This window comes from Haematobia irritans, chromosome 2 (assembly GCF_050003625.1).
Source record: "Haematobia irritans isolate KBUSLIRL chromosome 2, ASM5000362v1, whole genome shotgun sequence".
NCBI lineage: Eukaryota > Metazoa > Arthropoda > Insecta > Diptera > Muscidae > Haematobia > Haematobia irritans.
Window position 1 is genome coordinate 198,485,138 of NC_134398.1, and position 24,985 is coordinate 198,510,122.

At 31.2% G+C, this 24,985-nt stretch overlaps 1 long non-coding RNA gene across 1 annotated transcript; it reads right to left on the minus strand.

The window, feature by feature from the left end:
• Positions 1 to 1,834: 1,834 nt before the first annotated feature.
• LOC142224532 (uncharacterized) lies at positions 1,835 to 2,439 on the minus strand. Its single transcript, XR_012719168.1, has 3 exons — positions 2,361 to 2,439; positions 2,209 to 2,293; positions 1,835 to 2,138 (listed from the first exon to the last, which is right to left on the minus strand). It is a non-coding gene; the product is annotated as an uncharacterized LOC142224532 (long non-coding RNA).
• Positions 2,440 to 24,985: the final 22,546 nt, after the last annotated feature.

Consider the following 24,985-nt stretch of genomic DNA (forward strand, 5'->3'; position numbering starts at 1 on the left):
TTTCCGGATTTTCGTTGTGTATGAGAGCGCAACAATATCCATGTTAGAATGCTGGATAACAAACAACAATGACATTTGCAAGAACCACACAGCCACCATCAGTATTACCAAAAAAATATATATATCAGGATACAACTTATGTTCAGTTTGTCTCAATGACAACAAAATGGACTTCATATACTGAGAACTACGATGCAAAGACTATAAGTGGCATTCCATAACTTGAAATGTGAAACATTGGTGGAGTTCATAGGCAAGGCACTAGGGATGAAGGGCCTATTTTATCACTTAGAAGGTTTTAAAAAAAAAAAAATTAATTGGAAAATTTTACAAACAGCGATATGACAAAAATAAGTCAATATTTTTCGACAAACTTACGAAATTTGGTAGATATTTATTTTCACTTATTTATTAAAAAACCGTATTTTTAAGAAAATAATTTGAGTTAAATATTTCAAAAAAATCTTTAGCTACATATGAAGTTAATTATGGACACTTTTTTATTTTATTGTGTTTCTAATAACCTGCACAACAAAAATTAATTCTTATAATTTCAGAACAAGCGTTATGGGTTACCAATATCCTTACATTTAATAAATGAAAATAAAAACATTTAACATGAATAAATACTGAAATTATTTAATTTAATTTCTGTATTTATTCATGTTACATTTTTTTTAAATTTTTTATTTTATTTTATTTTTTTTTTTTTTTTTTGGAAAAAATAAGATAATAGCAATACCCACCACCATGAATCAAATATTATAGTTTCCTTTGAAATTTCACGGGGAATTCATGACAGATATTCTACCAAGCTGAGCAGTTCAACTAGTACACTTTCCGAAGATAAATTTAAAGATTTTACCTATCAAGACTATATAAGAGTTTTAAAGGAATCATTAACATCTCTTGTAAATATGCAAGAAAATGATGAAATAACGCCTTGAGTTGAAATCTAAGATCTGTAGATTTTCACCCCCATTATTTCGATGATTACGAGAAGTAGAATCTGGAAATTTTACTTTCAATTTCAAGCTATTTTCATGATCTTGTCATTGAGCTTAACATGGAATCGGGCAGCACTCAATGATAAGAGCGGAGTTCACCAATGTGGTATCACAATGGACAGAATAGTCTAAGTGAGCCTGATACATCGGGCTGCCACCTAACCTAACCTAACCTAACCTAACCTAACCTAACCATGATCAGTGCACCTTCTATATCCCCAAGAAGTGAAATCGGTCTATATGGAGGCCTTACCAAATGGATAAAAACTATATCCGATACACGTTTTTGTGAAACTAAAATACCAGTATATTTTCAATTTCAGGCAAATCGGATAGAAACTACGGTTTCGAGAAATCCAAGAAGTTAAATCGCGAGATCTGTCTTATGGTGGCTATACTAAAACATCCTAAAATATTTCTAGATTTCAATTTTCAGGTAACTTGGATAAAAACTACGGTTTCCACACCGAAAAAAAAGTTTACTATTGTTTACGAAAAATGAACTAACCCATAGTAAGAATGACCATGATTTGGCGCCAAAGATTTTTTTCATCTAGATAAGTTCATGATTTTCTTATAAATAAGTTTATGTATTGCATCGTATTTTAGTTCATTCTTACTACGCTGAGGGAAGAGTGTACTTACACTCATTCAAAATATTCCTGCTATCCGGAAAAACGAACAAGTTTTTGGGAATCCTATATTTAGAAATTGGTTTCAAATAAACTATTTATCAGTATAATTTTCAAAGAAGTAAATAAATTGAGGAATTAAAGGTACAACAAGCCTGTATACAACTAAGAAATTTTTCGTACAATATAAGACAATTTTTCATAACTACCAGTATTTTATTTCAAAAAATTATTATTATATTACATAAAACTATGGCTTATGATATACAATAAAAGAAATGTTTTTATTTGTACGCTGTATGTTGTTACTTTTCGGTAGTTAGTAATTGCTTCTTCAAAAGAGTAATATTCTATGTTAGTAGAATGAAACTAATTAATATCAATTTCCATTTTCTATCCATATGAAAGATATATGCCATAAGTTGCTATTTTCATTTCATTTTTGTCCAATTTCACCGATTTCGCTAGTTTTTGTTGTGTGGATTTGCGTCATAAGCCTCTGAAGTTAAAAAGGTATATGAATTATAAAAATATTATCAAATTCTATGGTATTTTGATCTTTAACTTACAAGAAAATTTTCTTAGAGCCAATAGCGATATCAGCTTAGATAACATTAAACAGTAAGAAGGTTCCAAAAAATACCATTAGATTTCCTGCAAAGGAAAATTATTTTTAATGAATAGAAATTTTGGCTTTATTACAAATGGACGAAAAACTTACCACATTGAAAAAAATCATCCAATTACTACATTAGTGGAATCATATCCATGCACAAATGGGACATTTTTGAAATCCTTCTCAGAATATAAATGAAATAAAAATATTATAAAATTAGATATAATTTCCACTTGTCAATATAGCATTTAGTATTTATGGTGGATATTAAGTTCGAGTTTAGTGGCTAAAATCCCAATTTTTCATGATTAGTTTTCTTTAGAAATATATGGGAACAAAATTGAACCGTTTTTGTGTTCATTTAAAATTTATATCAAATTTTTAGTAATTTGAGGTTGCTGAATCCAAATTTACACTTGTTTTTTTAAGAGCTCGACTTTTTGAGATATACGGTTATGTTCAAAATTAAGGGACTTCCGCTATATATTGGAATAACTTGAAAACAATTCATCATATTAAATTAAAAAACAGCGTTCTACATAAGCTTAAAAACGATTTTCTGTTCTTAATCGTGTAATCCATTTAAAGAATATAAACTTTATAAAAAACTTGTTTCGAGCTATTCTCCATCAAGTTATATTTAAATTTGCATCGAAGGCGTATAATTTTATACTTTTCTTACTGATTTATTTCTGATTTTAGCACCTAAACTCGAACTTAGTACACACCTTAAGGACTCGCTATAACATAAAAATATAGACTCAAAAAATTGTACTGTGATCCAGATGTAGAGTAAATATAGATCATTTTATTACCACTCATTATGAATATTTTTATGTAAACCAATTTAAAACCGCACTAATTTTAAATTATTAATAGAAATATACAGTTTCTTAATATGTGATTTATTTTAGAGTTATTTATTTTTTATCAATATAAACTGTTTTTGTTTTCTCTAACATCACACCATTCACTTATCAGTTTCTAAAATGTTACGAAATAAATGTATTTTTATTAATAAACACAAATACCGCACGCAAGCGCACCACGTGTGCGCTTCATAAATGCATCAACAGAACTGAATGCACCAATAAAACTCAAAGACACAAATAGTCATAAAGGACACATATGTAAAGAAAAACAACTCCACACACACATGATCCCTTTCTGATCTCGCTATTGCAACAAAACAACTATCACCACAAAAGATACCAACAACACACATTCCATAACATCATCGCAATAACAAACACAAACAAAAAAAAAAGATGATGCAATAATTTCATAATTTCTTCTCACTTCAATTTCCAGTATCACGTTTATTGATTAGTTGGTATTCTATCTATAGGATAAGGTAAAATATATTCAAAATTTACGAGGAATCCATAAAAAATTATATACACCCGTCAAGGATTAAATTAACTACTTTTTATTCTACTTTATCTAAAATTTTCAATGTGAGGAAATATACTCCAACTTATAGTAAAAACCGAAATAAGCTGTAGGAAGCCGCCATACGAATCGGTACTGTGGTTAAGTTAATTTTTACTATAAAAATTTTTTTCCATACAAAAATTTTTCTTAGTAAATTGTCCACATTTCGTAGTAAGATTTTTATATTGCCTATGTCTTTTTATAATACAATCAACGATGCATTAACTATTGTATTGGAAATTTATTTAAGGAAAAATCCGTCCCATTTCGTAGTTAGTGAACTAAAAAACATTTACTGAATTTTTATAAGTTTTCCTTTAGCTAAGTTAATTTTCGCAGTGGTTACGAAAAATGAACTATATTACAGTAAATTTTTTGAACTATGTGGAAGTTAAACTGGTCCTAAAATTAACAAGACACCTTTTTTTCTGTGCAGATTCCTAAAAAATAAAATTGTAATGAACTTTGATTTTTGGTTTGATGTGATGATGTTGTTGCAAAAATTTAATGTGTTGGCCTGCCTAATGAGGTGCCGGCGCTTAAAAACGCCACTTGGCAAAAAAAAATGTTGTGATTTGTTATTGCAGGCACAATTGAGTGCCACAGCAATTTGAATAAAAAGATTTTCTTTTAAAGTTGAAATGCCAGTTAAAGGCTTCAAAACTTGAATGTTCCTTTATTTAATTTTTCTTGATCTTTTATACAAAGATAACGGCATTTCTTATTTTGTTTTCTTTTTTCAAACATATCCTTAAAAATAAACAACAATCCTTATATCTAATCATATGTTCTATTACTTATTACTAAACAGCTGTTTGAATTACAATGTAACTTAAACTATTGAACAGCTGGCTTAAAACTAATGTACCGAATACACTACACCCTCACCCTTTGGAAAAAAAAAATAATTTTTATATCCAAAAATTATTTTTTTAAAAATCCTATCAATATATACATAGCATACATACAATTCAGTGAATTTTTTTATTACAATTCAATCATTTTTTATTGTGTAATACATACATTTCAATTATTTATCAATTCTATACATTCCATTTTTTAAACATATTGTTATGGTACTTCTTCTTTATTCCATTAATATCTAAAATTGAGTTTACTCCATCTCTAACTAGTATCTTATATGGGCCATGATATGGCGGTTGATTTTTCTTTCTATTCATTGTTCTCAAAAGAACGAGGTCTCCTACTTTCAAATTTAGTGAATTTGATGATTCATCTTGGAGTACCCTTTTTATTTTAGTTTTTTCTAATAAATCTTTAGCTCTTTCGAGAGAAAATTTTAACCTGTGCCTTAATTCAGCAACATAATCATCAGTGTTGTAAAATTGGCTAGTTTTATTTATTTCATCGTTGGGTAAGGAAGGAAGTTTTCCAAATATTAGTTCATAAGGCGAATAACCTGTATCTATATGCGGTGACGTATTGTAGGCAAAAGTAAAATAAGGAATCCAAGTATCCCACTCATCATTTTTGGAGAAATTTAATAAGAATTCGTTAAGTACCCTATGATTTCTTTCTATCGAACCTAAGGTTTCATGGTGATATGGAGCACTAAAAATTTGTTTTATCCTCAACAATCTACATACCTCTGCCATTAATTGATTGGTAAATTCAGTGCCCTTATCAGCTTTCAAAACTTTGAAATTCCCATAAATAAGTATGAAGTGTTCAACTAACGTTCTTGCTACCGTTTTCGCATCCTTTGATTCCATTTGAATCGCTACAATATATTTTGTCAAATCACATTGCATCGTGAGAATATACCGATAATGATTCGATAACCTCAACGGTCCTACTGTATCAATGGAAATAGTTTCAAAACTAGTTGTTGGTGTATTGGTAAGTGTAAATTGTTCTTTCGTGTGTCTTGTCTGTTTATTCATTTTGCATTGCGGGCAATTTAGGACAAAGCCTTTTATCATCTTGTACATATTTCTCCAAATATATCTCTGTTTAATTTTTAGGGTCGTTTTTCTGACACCTAAGTGTCCTCCATGTGTTGAGTTATGAAACTCATCTATTAGTTTCAGTTGTGTATCTTTACAATGTATTCTTTTCGGTTCATCGTATATTAAAATTTTCAAATCCGTTTTCATATGTTTCTGCATTTTTGTAAATATTATTTTAAATTCTTCCATGGCCATGGTTTTAAAAATATTATCGTTTCTGCTCAGAGCTAATTCGCGTATCTTATGATCACGCATCAACGACGTCAGCTTCTCCAAACTCGCTCGTAAGTCAGATGGATTATCGCTGCATCTTACAATAATTTCGTATTTTCCAACTTCTATCTTTGTTTTCCTATTTTCCTCTAGAGGTACAAATTTAAGTTTCATCAAGTTTTTTATATCCGCTACAGAAGTACACTCCCAAATGTAAAGTTGATCAGGCTTTAACATCGTGGTACTTGCTGCGGTAGTCATGTCAGTGTTTTTCCCATGTGCAGTTTTCCTCTGCATGCTTCTAGTGATAGCTAATATCCTTCTTTCATTTTCAGCTTTATCCGGAATCATAGCTTTTAGGGCGTCACTATTTAAAACTATTCTAGATAACGCATCGGCATTCGTGTTCATTTTTCCTTTCTTGTAAATTATTTCGAAGTCATAATCGCTCAAATCCATTCTTATTCGTGTCATTTTTGAAGATGGATTACTGTGCGTAAAAAGAGATACCAAAGGCCTGTGATCTGTGACCACATAGAACCTTCTGCCATATAAATAGGGTCTAAAGAAATTTATTCCCCAATGAATGGCCAACAATTCCTTTTCGATGATAGGTTTGTTCAAATCGTGTTTCTGCAGTGTAGCACTTGCATATGATATAGGTAAATCTGCACCAATCTCCCCTTGGGAAAGAACAGCGCCAAGTGCATAGTTGGATGCATCTGTAGTTAAAATAAATGGTTTCGTAAAATCCGGGTACTTCAGAATTTCTGGTTGTAAAAGCTTTTGTTTCAGTGTATCAAATGCATTCTGACATTTCTCGCTCCACAAAAATTGATTATCCTTTTTCAGAAGTGCATTGAGGGGTCTAGCTATGTCGGCAAAATGTGGAATAAATCTGCGGTAATAGTTGCAAAATGCAACAAATCTTCTTACTTCGTCTGCATTTACTGGTGTGGGATAATTTTTTATTGCTTCATCCTTCGCAGGGTCTGTTTTCACGCCTTTATCAGTTATTAAATGGCCCAAATAAATTACCTCAGGCTTAAGAAAGCTACATTTATTAGCGTTAAGCTTTAAGTTGAACTTCCTTAACCGTTGAAACACGTTTCTTAAATTGGAATTGTGATGGTTCAAGCTACACCCAAAAACTATAATGTCATCAACATAGAGAAAAGCTGATTCATCCAATCCGCTCAAAGCAATCGTTAACATTCTTTGAAAGCTGTTCGAAGATATTTTTAATCCAAATGGCAAACGTTTAAACTGGAAATGTCCATTTCCTGTAGAAAAAGCCGTGAGTGGTCTGGAATCTTCGTGCAGACCTATCTGGTGAAATGAACTCGTCATGTCCAGCGTTGAGAAATATCTTGCTCTTCCGAGTCTATCTAATACATCTTCAATTCGTGTCAATGGAAATTTATCGTTAACGATTTTGTTATTAAGTTTTCTGAAATCCACTACCAGACGCCATTTCTTTGTTCCATCTGTAGATTTCTTCGGAACTACTAGCAAAGGTGAATTATAAGGGCTGGTGGAATCTTCAATGATGTCATCATTCCTCATTTGCTCAACTTGCCTATTTATTTCATCCATTTGTGTGTGGGGAAGACGATAATTTTTTATATAAACCGGAGAATCATCAATGGTTTGTATTTGTTGAGTATAAAAATTATTTATACTCAATTTATCCCCAGGAAGATGGAAAACATCTTCAAATTCTTTAAAAATCTCAATAATTGACTCCCTGGAATCAGGATCACATGTTCCAATATCAATATTGGTCAATAAAGTTTTAATCCTTTCAGGATTACGTGTCTTCGAATGACTTGCATAACAAATGTCATATTCACTCAAAGGATGTATTTCACAATCAATGCTGTCAATCTTCACTGCCGCATCTGTAGTATTTAGTATCCTCACATGTTTTATGCCTTTAGCAGGTATTATGGTATTTGCTAAGAAAACTCCTTCCGCCAATCTTTTATTTAATACAATACTATTTTCTCTCACATCCACACTTATTGGGAAAATCATTTCTGAACGTGCTGGTATAATGGTGGCGCTTTGATTAATCGGTCTCGTATTCATTGGTAATATGATTTCATCATCATTGATGTTAAACGAAATAGTGTATGTTTCAAAGTCTATTTTACACAAGTATCTTGACAGAATATCTCTCCCGATAATGCCATCTGTTGGGATTGGAAAATTCTCATCCACAATATAAAACTTGTCATCCAAAACAAATCTTTCAATATGTAAATCCAATGTTGTAGTACCAATACACTGTACTGCGTCTTCAGTAATGCCAGTGAGTTTCACGGTTTCACTTTGATTTATATTGCCAAAATTGTGGTTTTTGCAAATTGAAACATCAGCTCCCGTGTCAATCAAAAATCTTAATTCTTTATCAATATTGCCACATTTTATAGATACAAATGCGCTAGATTTTGCCGATATATTGAAAATTCTTATATTTGGCCCTCTTGGGCAACAGCTTCCCCCATTGTCCGGCCTTCGTAGTTTCCCTCATCGGCTGAATAAGGAAATGCTCGAAAACGTTGATTTGTTCTTCCGTCATATGAACGGTTCCGGGTATTTTGAGAATAATTGCCGCGAAAGTCGTCGTGCCCATTATTCCTCGTGTAATTATTGTTATTATTTTGATAATTGGTTTGTTTTCGGTTAGTGTTGATACTAGTATTGTTATGTCGCCAATTGTTGCGTCTGTTTCTATCGTCGAAACGCTCCCTAGGCCTAAACTGACTATCTCCACTATATGTATTGTTGTTCCCAAATCTATTATTATTACTATACCTACTATCGTTACCATTATCATTCCTACTTCTTCCACCTCTAAAATTCCTATTATGACCTCTATTTATGAAAAACATGTTCTTATCTGCCGAATCTAAATTCTTCTCGGCAGTAATACATCTCTGTGCTGCCTCACTCAAAGTTTTTGGCATGTTCGATAATAATATAGGTTGATATTCAGCACTAACACCCTTAACAAATACATTAAGCGCCATGCCATCACTCACCTTATATATTGCATCCTTCGTCTCCTGAGATGGGTTCGACAAATTCCCAATTTCAAATGCACTTAACTGATCTGCAAGCTCTGAAACTTTTTCCCTAAACTCAGTTATAGTCGACCTTCCTTGTACCGTAGTACCCAATTCAGTTAAAACCTGTTGCAACGTTTTCGGATTCGGAAATGCCTCTTCTAAACTTTTCTTCAATTCATGCCATGTTGTTGGTTTGTTGGAACGACCTAAAATACTCCTCACCTGGGTTGACAGCTTGAAATTATAGACATACTTAACGAATATGGGTCTATCTTCTTCTTTCAACAAATCGTGCAGCAATTCAGTTTGCGAAATAAAATCATCCAAAAATTTAAATGTCCCCTTGAATACCTGTAGGTTTTTGCCCACCATAGATATGTCAAACGACGCCATACTGGGAAAACTTTCTACTTCCACAACTTCTTCTTTTACGTTTAAAGTTTTTAAAATGTTCTCAGTTTCTCCAAGTAGTTTTTCAAATTGCAATTTTAAAGTTTTGACCTCTTCTCCATCAACAACTTCATTAAATTCATCTTTAAGAAAATTCAACCGAGCAAACTTGTCTTCTATATACTTCTTAGAGAAAGTTCTATTCACGCTCTTCCTCAAATTACTCTTTAATTTCTCTAACTCATTTATATACCCATTTAACGACTCCATATAAAATACTAGAATTCAATAAATAATGTATTACAACTATTATTGGGCTTTCTTTTTTTTTCAAACAACTTTTAAAATATATTCAATTAAACTTAAATACAGATACAATCTATTCAAAAATCGCATTCACAATGTGAACACGCTCCCTTATATCTATTTGAAATTAACGGATCTTTAAATCGTATATACGCCCTTCATATGAAAAATGCAACCCTGGCATACCTATGCAAACCGAGTACCGATTACTTAAGTATTCGTATAAAATGTCAAATAAGAAAATGTCAATCAGTCGGACATATTGGAATTCAGCGCAACATTATTCTTTTTGTGAAAAATAAATATATTAATTAATTTAAGCAAAACCAATTAGTGTATATTATTAATAATTCATTTTAATTATATACTGTTAAATTCATTTTCCTCAATAAAATATATATATATATATATATATACAATATAAAAACAAAAAGTGCCAGCCTTTAAGTTATTGTGTTGTTTAGTGGTTATTAGTGTTGTGTTCACAAGCTGTTTTGTTGTTTCTTCTCTGTTGCATCTCAGCCTGAATTGCATCAATACGCAACCACATCTCTGATGCTCGCTGCCACGATGGTGGTGGATCAGAGTTGATAGCTTCCTTCAGTGCTGCAAGTTCCCTTCGCTGACGAACAATTTTGCCACCCCTACGGTGTTTTGGTTTCGTTGTTGGTGGAATTCGAGTCAGTTTCTCCTCACAGGCCCTCTGTTTTCTTTTTAAATACTCTTCCAATGTTAACCTTTTCGGACCAGCAGTTGGTTCCACAGTGCAAGTGTCTTCTACAGGCATGAATTTTCGTGTCGGCAGGATCGCCATGTAATGAACTTTGATTTTTGGTTTGATGTGATGATGTTGTTGCAAAAATTTAATGTGTTGGCCTGCCTAATGAGGTGCCGGCGCTTAAAAACGCCACTTGGCAAAAAAAAATGTTGTGATTTGTTATTGCAGGCACAATTGAGTGCCACAGCAATTTGAATAAAAAGATTTTCTTTTAAAGTTGAAATGCCAGTTAAAGGCTTCAAAACTTGAATGTTCCTTTATTTAATTTTTCTTGATCTTTTATACAAAGATAACGGCATTTCTTATTTTGTTTTCTTTTTTCAAACATATCCTTAAAAATAAACAACAATCCTTATATCTAATCATATGTTCTATTACTTATTACTAAACAGCTGTTTGAATTACAATGTAACTTAAACTATTGAACAGCTGGCTTAAAACTAATGTACCGAATACACTACAAAATCATTTCTTGCACACCTATTTATAGTCCTACAAAACCTCCAAATTTTCAATTTCAGGAAAATTGGACAACTACTACGATTTCTACAAACCCAAAGGCTCCATGAAATAAGCCCCCAAGAAAAAAGGCCCCAAACTGGAAATGAAATAATGCCCCAAATTTTGGGGATTTAGTTCATAAGGAAATAAAGCCTCATTTCGAATATGCAATAAAACCCCACAAGAATGAAATAAAGCCCAAAATTTTATGAAATTGGGCCCCATAGGGACTTATTTCATTTTATAAAGTAATATTTATTGCTGTTGTAGAGAAAAAAATAAATTTATTCATGAATTTAATAAATATTTCAATATAATATTATATTTTGTATAAATAAAAAAATTCTCTTTGAAAAATCCAATTTAATAATTGTATGAGAGTAATAAGTTTCAAGTAAAAACTTCCATGGTATCTTCAACGGGTTGGCGGCAGCAAGGACACTTGCAATTGTTAAAAGCTTTTGATAATGCATCCGCCATTAACTTTAAATTGCACTCCGAACAAATTTTCATACGTCTACAAGGTAGCATAACAATGTTTGAAGGTTTGTTGACGCAGATCACGCAATCGCTGTCGTTTAAAGTGCTAGAAGTCACTTCTTGGTTGTCGTCTTCCGAGTTTTCACAATCGGAATACTCTTCTTCCTCGAATATGTTTTCCTCTGGTATCAATTTTACGCATATTTTGTTAGGTTCATACACAATTCGGGAAAGAAAATCGTTAACAGATATATCCCCATTTTCCAAAAGCCGGATTGCTTTCTCAATTTTGGAAGACTTATCAGCATCCTGTCTCTTCTTTCGTTTGTACAACGAGCCACCGCTTTCAGAGAGCATTGAAAAATGGCGGCTTTTGAAAAATTCCTCATTACGAATTATGGCAACAAACTTAAAAAATTTCCATTCTTATCTACTAAACGTCCTAGTACTCCATTATATGCTTCTACAGCTGATGTTGTTCGTGTTTTTTGTTTATAAACTGAGAAAGAATTACAACCAATCTAGAAAATATTTTACATTCATTAGATTCATGTCACATATGGCAGCTTAATTTCACATCGCAACTTACTTTTTGTATCCATTGTCTTTGGAAGTAGTTTAAAAATGGCGCAAAGACACATTGGCTGTCTATTAACATTATTTTGGACCTGATTGCAGAAAACGCTCCTTTTATTAAACCAGGGGGGAGTAAGGGAAGAGCCATTAGTTTATGATAAGCTGCAGACGCTTCTTTCGAAGATCGTATATACTTAACTAAAGCCTTTCTGCTTCTCATGTTACGCCTAACAGCTTGGCAAAAATGGAACCTAAATGAACAGTTTTGTTAGCACTCGAATAAATGATGTTGTTTATTTTTATTTGTATTGCATTAGTTATGTTCACTTTTTAAATTTAACCGAAAATTATATGAGCGGAATTGCGGAATTGTTATGATTTTGTTCAAATGTAAATGTTTCACAAAATTGCGAAGTAAAATAACAATTTGGTCGAGGTTTTAAAAGAAATACGAAAAAATAGATTGTGCTCGAGTGGAAAGGTTGAAAAAAATTCGCGCTAATTTTTTTCAACCTTTCCACTCGAGCACAATCTATTTTTTTCGTAATTCTTTTAAATCCTCTACCAAATTTTTATTTTACTTCGCAATTTTTTTATGTGCTGTAGTTTCGATTATATTAAATTCAAATTAAACAAAAATTTAGATTGTGCTCGAATGTAAAGACTTCAAAAAATCCACACGAGTTTCGTTTTTACATTTGAGAACAATCTAAATCTTTTTTTTAATTCTTCTCACATTTAGAATATAAAAACAAAATATTTCATACGTACCAGCAACCAACATTTTGTGTTTTTGGAAAAACTATTTGTATTGCTTGCCTCATAGATTCTTCGTAATCAGTCACAATAATAGAAGGATCCACGTCGAAAATATTGTCCTTGATGTAGCGAAAGAGATCTTCGTATATTTGTTTTGTTATTCTATCCATAAGAACAAAAAATATTGGAAAAATCTAAAATAATTGGTTAATAATTTGAATGAATATTTAAGTGTATATTAACTTACTTCTTCGAAATATTCAATATATATAACAAGCAATTGTTTGAAACATCCTTTTGGAACAATTTTAAATGTTGCATCAATTAGAAAGGTCCTTTGCTTCGGTGGAATATTCTCCTTAATTAATTCTATGGTTTTCAGCGATGAAAACAAACAAAACGAATATTTCTCTTCCATAATACATGCTGTGTAAAAAGGCCTGGGCATTGCCTCATCTTTTGTTATTCCAAATGATGTCCACACATTTTCTAAATTAAAAGCCTCAATAACTTGTAGAGCTGTCTTCGGAGAGGTTACAAAGTGCTTACTGACTATATATTGCAACCCTCTTTTGATTTTGGAGAATGCAATATTTTTGGTATCATCTTGAAAACTATTTAATATATTAATAAAAAAAACATATTTCTTTAATATAATTATTCTACATTTCTTACCTATCGCAAGTTTTTTGAAAACAAGATCTTATGCTACTCATTGCTGTCATTTCTTTTCCCAGTGTCTGAGCACTATCTAGGCAATCTGCTTTTATTTTATTTAGTGCCTTCAATTCTTTATAATACTTTTCTTCGTCATCGTGGTTATGTTCCACAAATTTTGGTGCACGGACACAGTTTCCATCGGACGTTACATTAATTCTAGATTTACACTCTTTTTGTCTACACTCATATTTAGTAACACCTTTGTAAAATGATTTCTTTCGATAAATCATTTTTTCCTCAAATACGTAAAGGAGTTCACTTCCACTTCTTTTTCCCGGGTATATTTCGTAATTCATATTGAGTATTTGTTTACTACGCGACGTTTAGAATGAAACTGAATAGTCAATCAATGTTTACAATGAATTGCAAGCATTCATTTAAATACACGGTAGTTGTAACGGTACCAGTCTACGCATTTAGTAAAGTTGTTAGTTTTAACAAAATGAAATAATGCCCCACAAAGAAATCGTTGGGGTTTTCCTTCATCAATGAACTACGTTGTTTTTTCATAATGAAACAACACCCCAAACATAATAATGAAACAACACCCCAAAAAAACGAAACAATACCCCAAATTACGTTGTTTTTGTTTTCAATATAAAGGTTTGGGGCTTTGTTTCATTTCCGTTTTGGGGCCTTATTTCTTGGGGGCTTATTTCATGGAGCCAAACCCAAAAAGTAAAATCGGAAGATCGGTCTATATGGGGGCTATACTAAAACATTGACCGATACTCACCATTTTTGGCACATCTCTTTACGGTCCTAAAACACCACTAGATTTTAAAGTTCATGCACTACGATTTCTACAAACCCAAAAAGTAAAATCGGAAGATTGGTCTATATGGGGGCTACACTAAAACATGGACCGATTTACCCCATTTCCGTCACTCATATTTGTGGTCTCAAAATACCTCTAGATTTTAACTTTCAAGCAAATCAGATAGAAAATACATTTTCTAGAAATAAAATCGGGAAATCGGTCTATATGGGGCTATACCAAAACATGGACCGATACACCCTATTTTCGATACATCTCTTTACGGCCCCAAAATACCTCTAGATTTCCAATTTCATGCAAATCGAATTATAAGTACAGTTTCTAGATGCCCAAGAAGTAAAATCGGGAGTAAAATCGGGAGATCGGTCTATATGGGGGCTATACCAAAACATGTACCGATACACCCCATTTTCGACACACCTTTTGATAGTGCGAAGATACCTCTAGATTTTCAATTTCAGGCCAATTGGATAAAAACTGCGGTTTTTATAAGCCCAAGGCCCCAAATCGGGAGGTCGGTTTATATGGGGACTATATCAAAACTTGGACCGATATAGCCCATCTTCGAACTTGACTTGCCCGCAAACAAAAAACGAATCTGTGCCAAATTTCAGGATGATAGCGCCATTATTGTAGCGTGATTACAACAGACAGACAGACGGACATGCTTATATCGCCTTAGAGGCCCCAAATCGGGAGGTCGGTTTATATGGGGACTATATCAAAACTTGGACCGATATAGCCTATCTTCGAACTTGACTTGTCTGCAAACAAAAAATGAATCTGTGTCAAATTTCAGGATGATAGCGCCATTATTGTAGTGTAATTACAACAGACAGACAGACGGACATGCTTATATCGTCTTAGAATTTCTCCCTCATCAAGAATATATATACTTTATATAGCCGGAAATCGATATTTCGAGGTGTTACAAACGGAATAACAAACTTATTATACCCCCGTCATCATTCTATGGGTATAAAAACTATATGTTGTTTAAAAAGACAGAAAATCCCCACATTGGAGCATGACTGAAAGTCGTCATAAGTCTTTATGTGAGCTTATTATTAAAATAATTATGTGAGTTTATTATTAAAAGCAATTAGTAAAATAAACTATTTTCTTGGATTGGCCGCATGTACATAGGGATATAGGAACAGATTAGGTGCTGTCAGATCCAAAAAGTTGTTATGAACCAAAATGGAAATTTTTGTGAAGAAGGTCATAAAGGTTGAAAAAGCGAGGATAAAATTTGATTATATTCAGTAAAACAAATATTTGATAATATATTTGGTAATATTAACTGTGTTTTAATTTAGTATAATTTTAATAAAATAAAAATTACAAAATTTTTATAAGAAGCAAATAAGACCAGAAAATTAAAATAAAATTTCATAATTTATTTTATTTAAATGTAGATTTTCTATATTAGGTTTACGACTTTGGCGACATATGTATTATACAGTCGCAAATTGTAACTTGTGCGACAGGCCAACCTTGGCGCCCATAAAAACCGACCGCCATATTTGGTTTCCAGAGCCTATTGGGCGAGCAAATTTCATACGATCCATTTGAAATTTGGTCAATGAGTAAATGAAAGTTGGTATATGTCTATATTGCAGTGTCAATTTTTTGTACCCTCCACCATAGGATGGGGGTATATTAACTTTGTCATTCCGTTTGTAACACATCGAAATATTGCTCTAAGACCCCATAAAGTATATATATTCTGGGTCGTGGTGAAATTCTGAGTCGATCTGAGCATGTCCGTCCGTCCGTCCGTCTGTTGAAATCACGCTAACTTCCGAACGAAACAAGCTATCGACTTGAAACTTGGCACAAGAAGTTGTTATTGATGTAGGTTGGACGGTATTGAAAATGGGCCATATCGGTCCACTTTTACGTATAGCCCCCATATAAACGGACCCCCAAATTTGGCTTGCGATTGCTCTTAGAGAAGCAAATTTCATCCGATCCGGCTGAAATTTAGTACATGGTGTTAGTATATGGTCTCTAATAACCGTGCAAAAATTGGTCTATATCGGTCCACTTTTACGTATAGCCCCCATATAAACGGACCCCCAAATTTGGCTTGCGATAGCTCTAAGAGAAGCAAATTTCATCCGATCCGGCTGAAATTTGGTAAATGGTGTTAGTATATGGTGTCTAACAACCATGCAAAAACTGGTCCATATCGGTCCATAATTACATATAGCCCCCATATAAACCGATCCCCCGATTTGGCTTGCGGAGCCTCTAAGAGAAGCAAATTTCATCCGATCCGGATGAAATTTGGTACATGGTGTTAGTATATGGTCTCTAACAACCAAGCAAAAATTGGTCCATATCGGTCCACTTTTACGTATAGCCCCCATATAAACGAACCCCCAAATTTGGCTTGCGGAGCCTCTAAGAGAACCAAATTTCCTCCGATCCGGCTGAAATTTGGTAAATGGTGTTAGTATATGGTCTCTAACAACCATGCAAAAATTGGTCCACATCGGCCCATAATTATATATAGCCCCCATATAAACCGACCCCCCGATTTGGCTTGCGGAGCCTCTAAGAGAAGCAAATTTCATCCGATCCGGCTGAAATTTGGTACATGGTGTTAGTATATGGTCTCTAACAACAATGCAGGAATTGGTCCATATCGGACCATAAATATATATAGCCCCCAAAGAAGCCGATCCCCAGATTTGACCTCCGGAACCCCTTAGAGGAGCAAAATTCATCCGATCCGGTTGAAATTTGCAACGTGGTGTTAGTATAAGGCCGCTAATAACCATGCCAAAATTGGTCCATAATTATATAAAGCCACCATATAAATCGATCCCCAGATTTGTCCTCCGGAGCCTCTTGGAGGAGCAAAATTCATCCGATCTGGTTGAAATTTGGAACGTGGTGTTAGAATGTGGTCTCCAACAAACACGCAAGAATTGGTCCATAATTATATATAGCCCCATATAAACCGTTCCCCAGATTTGATCTCCGGAGCCTCTTAGAGGAGCAAAATTCATCCGATCCGGTTGAAATTTGCAACGTGGTGTTAGTATAAGGCCGCTAATAACCATGCCAAAATTGGTCCATATCGGTCTATAGTTATATATAGGCGATCCCCAATCACACAAAAATTGGTCCTTATCGGTTCATAATCAAGGTTGCCACTCGAGCCAAAAATAATCTACCAAAATGTTATTTTTATAGAAAACATTGTCAAAATGTTATTTCTATAGAAAATTTTGTAAAAATTTTATTTCTATAGAAAATTTTGTCAAAATTTTATTTCTATAGAAAAATTTGTCAGAATTTTATTTCTATAGAAAATGTTATCCAAATTTTATTTCTATAGAATTTTTTTCCAAATTTTACTTGTATAGAAAAAGTTGTCAAAATTTTATTTTATCAAAATTGTATTTCTATAGAAACTTTAAACTTAATTATATTCGTATTTAGTCGGTCTTTTTAGTTAATTATATTCCACGTATGGACTATGTGGCATATATTACGTTGTTAGGAAGTTTTAAGATACCTAGCCATCGGCAAGTGTTACCGCAACCCAAGTAAATCGATTGTGGATGACAGTCTTCAGTAGAAGTTTCTACGCAATCCATGGTGAAGGGTACATAAGCTTCGGCCTGGCCGAACTTACGGCCGTATATACTTGTTATTCTTTAGTTTATTCTTTAATTTATGGCCCTGAAAATGCTAAGTTTTGTCGGTATACCATTTGGGTCTACTTTGAAAAACTAGTACTATATTTGGAGACATAAAAAAATATTTGCGATATTAAATTATAACATAATTTATGTCGGTAAATTTTTTGAACGTGCCACCATTGAATGTCAAATGGAGTGTCATTTAAATGAGATTTAGTTGCATTACCCAGAGTCGAAATGCAGGCTCATGAAAAATGCTGAAACCTGAGTTGAGCGAATTTGGCTCGATATTGTTGCCCGTTTCTTTGTTTATCTCAGTTACATCGCAATGTGAAGTGCCGAGTCAGAACGGCACTGCACATTGTGGTGAAACTACTTAAAGAAGCTTTGAGACACTCACCGCTGAAAAAGTCCTTCCGGTCTTGTATGGAGGCTATTCCAAAACATACATATTTTCAGGATTGGTCCAAAAAAATATTGTTTGTATTGTTCACACATATTATGTTTCACCTTAGGGCATACACTGGTAGAAAAAAAATTTAATGAATTTTTCTTTGTGTGGATATATTTTTAAGGCGCCAATTGGACACTTCCATTATTTTACTTGCAGCATACTCTCTAGGTCTCTCTTTCTAAGCACATATATGTTTATAGACTATTTCCACATTAATATATGTTTGCATCTAAGCATATTATATTTAGAAACAGTTTATGTTCCAAACATAATATGTTCTAACATATTAACATGTAAGTCCCAAACATGTTATGCTAGTTTATGAACATTATATGCTTGCACTTAAAAATATTGTGCTAAAAAATTTGAGTTCCAAACATATAATTTGTACAACCAAACATATGTCCCAAACATGTTATGCTAGTTTATGAATATTATATACTAGCACTTAAAAATATTGTGTTAAAAAATTTGAGTTCCAAACATATAATTTGTACATCCAAACATATGAAAAGCATGTCTGTCGCGTACGACAGACAGCCACACAGGCAGACGGATATGGTTATAGTGTCTTAGAATTTCTCCCAGATCAAGAATTTATATACGTTTTATAGTAGGAAATAAATATTATATATATATATATATATATATATATATATATATATATATATATATATATATATATATATATATATATATATATATATATATATATATATATATATATATATATATATATATATATATATATATATATATATATATATATATATATATATATATATATATATATATATATATATATATATATATATATATATATATATATATATATATATATATATATATATATATATATATATATATATATATATATTATACCCCCATCACCATTTTATGGTGGTGCGTATAACAATCTGTCTGTGCAAAAGGCCCCGTTGTCGATACCCGCTATAAAATAAAAGGCACAAAAAATCCGACAAGTTCATCTACATTATGTCAAATGAAACCAACATCGATTCATGCGACGTATCTCAATTTTTCCACTTGAATACAAGGAGTAATGTTAAAGAAAGACTTGTTAATCCAATATGCACTAAACAAGGTCGAAAATGGAGAAAATAATAATCGAGTATTTTTCAAATTGTTAAATTCCTGAGACACTTTATTAAGTCCAGTTCGAAGACTGGTTCTTGGGAATCTGGCTGTTCCAATCAAGTTCTAACATAAAACGCAACAAACCCGTCTGTAAAAACAACATGTTTAAGTAGCCTGTTCCTTTCATATGTTGTGATTAAATCTGGAAGATACACAGAGGCTAGTTATGTATCGGTCCTGGGCTTGATTCATATCCCGTAGGGTAATATAAATTTCAGTGATGGATTCCAAAAACCTAATTCAATCGATTTCGTTTCGTCCCACTCATATGTTTGCCGAAAATTCCTTCTGTTCATATATCACACATTGCTGCTATGCTCCAACAGTTCTTGAACATTTCAAACATTTTGTAAAACTATGTAAGTCATTCGCCGCAACTAACCTCTGAGGCAAAAAAAAAAAACTAGACTGTTAGCAAATCCAGCAAAATTGGACAAAACGAAAAATATATAAGGCCAATACTGTATTAGGGCAAGCCGAATATTATATATACCTCTTATAGAGGTATTCTTCTTAAGAATACAAAGAAACGAAATAAAAATAAATTTAGGGGTAGAATAGAAATGTTTCAACAATCAGGCAAGTGACATCACTACTCAACTATTGGTCAGTAGTATTAACGAAATTTTTATTTGTTAATCTGTGAATAATTTGTCACAGATAGATCGTCTCAACAAAGGCACAAAAATACTCTACAATTAAATCGCTTAAATCTTACCATACTAATCCAAATATGCTACCATCCTTTGGTGAAGGGTAGCACATACATAACTGCTTCACTGTAGAGACAAAAACGTGAATGCCACAATGAATGTGGCTGAGTATAAGGCGATATGCTCACATCGCATAGTTGTTGTTGTTGTCCATGGGTATATCTCTAAGTTTTGCAATCTCCTCTCTAAATCTATGGTTTTTGAGGCACACATTGTTCAAACAATTAAAGTGTAAGTTTGTGTACGTGTGTGTGTGTGTATGTGTGTGTGTGTGCGGTTACATTCCTACAAAATGTCTACATTTATGTCTCAATTTCCTCTCTTACACACAACCTCAAATGTATGCATAAGGTTAAAGCAAATATAACCACTATCTACAATGACATTTACATCGCTTACACATACATAGATGAAACAATAATGCATATATGATATTACATTTCTATGTGTTTTGGAACAGTGTAATGAAATGACAGTTATTTTATTATTATAACATAAAAACTCCTTAGAATATGATAATTTTGTTTTACGGAAACAATTGCTTTACTCTTTTCTAATAAAATATTTCATTTTTACACTCATCACCATAGAATGGTGGCGGGGTATAGTAAGTTTGTCATTCCAGTTATAACATCCTAGCAAAAAAATTTGGAAGTTCTTCTAAAGGCACAACTTTAAAAACACTTCCAAACATATCCTACCAAAGCTGTTCTTAATTTTAACTGCACAGTAAGTCCATTCGAGTCAATTTTATAACTCTTTCATATTTTTAAAGGAAAATTTAAAATTGTATTCTTTCAAATAGGTTAAAAACAGATTAAGAATTAATAAAATAGTGTCAATTACTAGTAATTAAATTTGGTGAAAAAAATGCTAAATCTTTTCTAGAAAAAATTGCGAATTTTTGAAAATACTTGATGTCAAACGTTCCAGACACGCACCCAGAGAAGGAATATGATCACCTCAAGCATCTTTTAAGAGCAAAATGTTATTTGTGGGTGGTGACCATGTAACATGGATTTCGCAACCATGTTATTTTCGCGGAAATCATGTATCTGATTTCGGCAAGCTGGTTATATTTTTAGTGACAAAAATGTTACATGGTCACCATACAAAAATAATATTTTGCTCTTGAAACATTTTTGAGGTTGTCATATTCCTTCTCTGCGTGCGCGTTATAATGCACTAAAAATCTTAAAAAAATTTTAAAATTATTTATTCGTCAAAATATCACTAAATTTCCTAATTCACATCCAAAACACTGGATTCCCATCACAACTTAAGAAGTGATGCAAATTCAGTACAACGGCTGTTGAAATGGTGGACATCCGTCCTATGACAAGCCCATGTTAAATTCATCGCTTTTGCGACAATTGTGCACTACTTCCGGATCCAAAAAGAAAATGTTCACTACTTTTTGGCGACTTTTTTTTTTTTTGTTGGGACATCAAATCCATCAATCTGATTAAATAATAAAACATTTTGAGCGAAGAAAAACACAAAATTTGATCACAATTTTTTTTTTTTTAATTTTTTAGATCATAATATACCCCGCACCACTTTGTAGATCTACATTTTCAATATCATCCAAAATCTCTTAATTCTGTTGGGTGCTATATATAAAGGTCTATATTCCCATATACATATATTTAAATGTGAATATGGGAATATAGTTGTTTAGGTTCTTAAATAGCTGTGTTGAATGTGGTTTAAATTGTTTGGTATGGCCTCCATATATACTTTTGGAAATTTGACAGCATTTTCTTAAAATTAAATTTGAAAAAATTTCTATGGAAATATACCCTCTAATGGCCTATCCCGAGTTTAGGCATGTTTCGCTAAGTCAGGAAGCTTTTAGTAAAACACATCTTAAGACAATAAAAATGGGTACAATAAAAAGAAAATTTTGTTAAAACTGTTCAAGAGGCTTTGCAGCATATACGGAATTTTACCGTATTAATTTTTCTTGTTTAGTTTTAATCAGCTGGCAAAAAAATTGGGGCATTAGACGGATAATTTTGTAATCTTGTAATTTTGTCTATAGAAATTAGGTTTTGACAAAATCTTCTATAGAAATTATATTTTGACAAAATTTTCCATGGAAATTAAATATTCACAAAATTTTCTATAGAAATACAATCCTGACAAAAGTTTCTATAGATATAAAATTAAAAAAAAAATTGTAAAGCCATAAAATGTTTGCAAAATTTTCCATAGAAATAAAATTTTGACGTAATTTTCTATGGAAATTAAATGTTCTATAGAAATACAATTTTGCAATATTTTCTAAAGAATTACAATTTTGGCAACATTTTCTACAAAAATGAAATTTTCTGTAGAAATTAAATTTTGACAAAATTTTCTAAAGAAATTAAATTTGGCATAAGTTTCTATAGAAAAAAAATTTTGACAAAAATGTCTACAGAACCAAAATGTGGTCATTTCGAAACGGCCATTCATCCAAATATCTTGCAGTCCAAAGGGTTTGTAGTTTAGTCAACTCATGGTTTTAAGCTCAAATCAAAATAAAATGATTGAAGGAGAAACCAACAATAACAAACAAAACAAATAAAATTTTGACAAAATTTTCTAGAGAAACACAATTTTGACAAAATTTTCGAGAGAAACACAATTTTAACAAAATTTTCTAGAGAAACACAATTTTGACAAAATTTCCTAGAGAAACACAATTTTGACAAAATTTTCTATAGAAATAAAATTTTAACAAAATTTTCTACAGGACAAAAAAGTTTTTATAGAAATAAAATTTTGACCAAATTTTTTTATAGAAATAAAATTTTGACAAAGTTTTTTATAAAAATAAAATTTTGATAAAGATTTTTGTAGAAATAAAATTTTGACAAAATTTTCTATAGAAATAAAATTTTGAATAAAATTTTTTTATGGAAAAAAATTTTGACAAAGTTTTTTATAAAAATAAAATTTTGATAAAAATTTCTGTAGAAATAAAATTTTGACAAAATTTTCTATAGAAACAAAATTTTGACAAAATTTTCTATAGAAATAAAATTTTGACAAAATTTTCTATGGAAATAAAATTTTGACAAAATTTTCTATAGAAATAAAATTTTGACAAAATTTTCTATAGAAATAAAATTTTACAAAATTTTCTATAGAAATAAAATTTTTACCAATTTTTCTATATACTTAAATTTTGCGAAAATTTTCAATGGAAATAAAGTACTGACCAATTTTTCTATAGAAATAAAATTTTGACAAAATTTTCTATAGAAATAAAATTTTGACAAAATTTTCTATAGAAACAAAATTTTGACAAAATTTTCTATAGAAATAAAATTTTGACAAAATTTTCTATAGAAATAAAATTTTGACAAAATTTTCTATAGAAATAAAATTTTGACAAAATTTTCTATAGAAATAAAATTCTGACCAAATTTTCTATAGAAATAAAATTTTTACCAATTTTTCTATATACTTAAATTTTGCGAAAATTTTCAATGGACCAATTTTTCTATAGAAATTAAATTTTGACAAAATTTTCTATAGAAATAAAATTCTGACCAAATTTTCCATTGAAATAAAATTGTCTATAGAAATAAAATTTTACAAAATTTTCTATAGAAATAAAATTTTTACCAATTTTTCTATATACATAAATTTTGCGAAAATTTTCAATGGAAATAAAGTACTGACCAATTTTTCTATAGAAATAAAATTTTGACAAAATTTTCTATAGAAATAAAATTTTGACAAAATTTTCTATAGAAATAAAATTCTGACCAAATTTTCCATTGAAATAAAATTTTACAAAATTTTCTATAGAAATAAAATTTTTACCAATTTTTCTATATACTTAAATTTTGCGAAAATTTTCAATGGAAATAAAGTACTGACCAATTTTTCTATAGAAATAAAATTTTGACAAAATTTTCTATAGAAATACAATTTTCTATAGAAATAAGATTTTCTATAGAAATAAAATTTTGACAAAATTTTCTATAGAAATAAAATTCTGACCAAATTTTCCATAGAAATAAAATTTTACAAAATTTTCTATAGAAATAAAATTTTACAAAATTTTCTGTAGAAATAAAATTTTTACCAATTTTTCTATATGCTTAAATTTTGCGAAAATTTTCAATAGAAATAAAGTACTGACCAATTTTTCTATAGAAATAAAATTTTGACAAAATTTTCTATAGAAATAAAATTTTGACAAAATTTTCTATAGAAATAAAATTTTCACAAAATTTTCTATAGAAATAAAATTCTGACCAAATTTTCCATAGAAATAAAATTTTACAAAATTTTCTATAGAAATAAAATTTTACAAAATTTTCTGTAGAAATAAAATTTTACAAAATTTTCTGTAGAAATAAAATGTTTACCAATTTTTCTATATACTTAAATTTTGCGAAAAATTTCAATAGAAATAAAATTTTGACAAAACAAGATCTTTGTGTTTGGTAGTTTTTTTGGTAACATTTTCTCAAAATTTTCGTAGATTGTTTTTGGCTCGTGTGGCAAACGTGATACCCTTTCACTGTGACTACGACATATGTACCTAATACGCCTTGGTGTCCCCCACCTGCTCCTCACTCACCAAGCCTAGCGTAGTTTTATGTTAGTTTGCCTTTTACTCAAGCTTACATCATTATCTACGCTTGGCCAAAAGGGTCTTTTCACAAATTTTTATTTTATGTTCTTTCTGTGTGTGGCATTTTCAAAGCAAATGCATACAAAATGAGACAAATCCTAAACTAAGGGAAAATTCTCACAAAAATT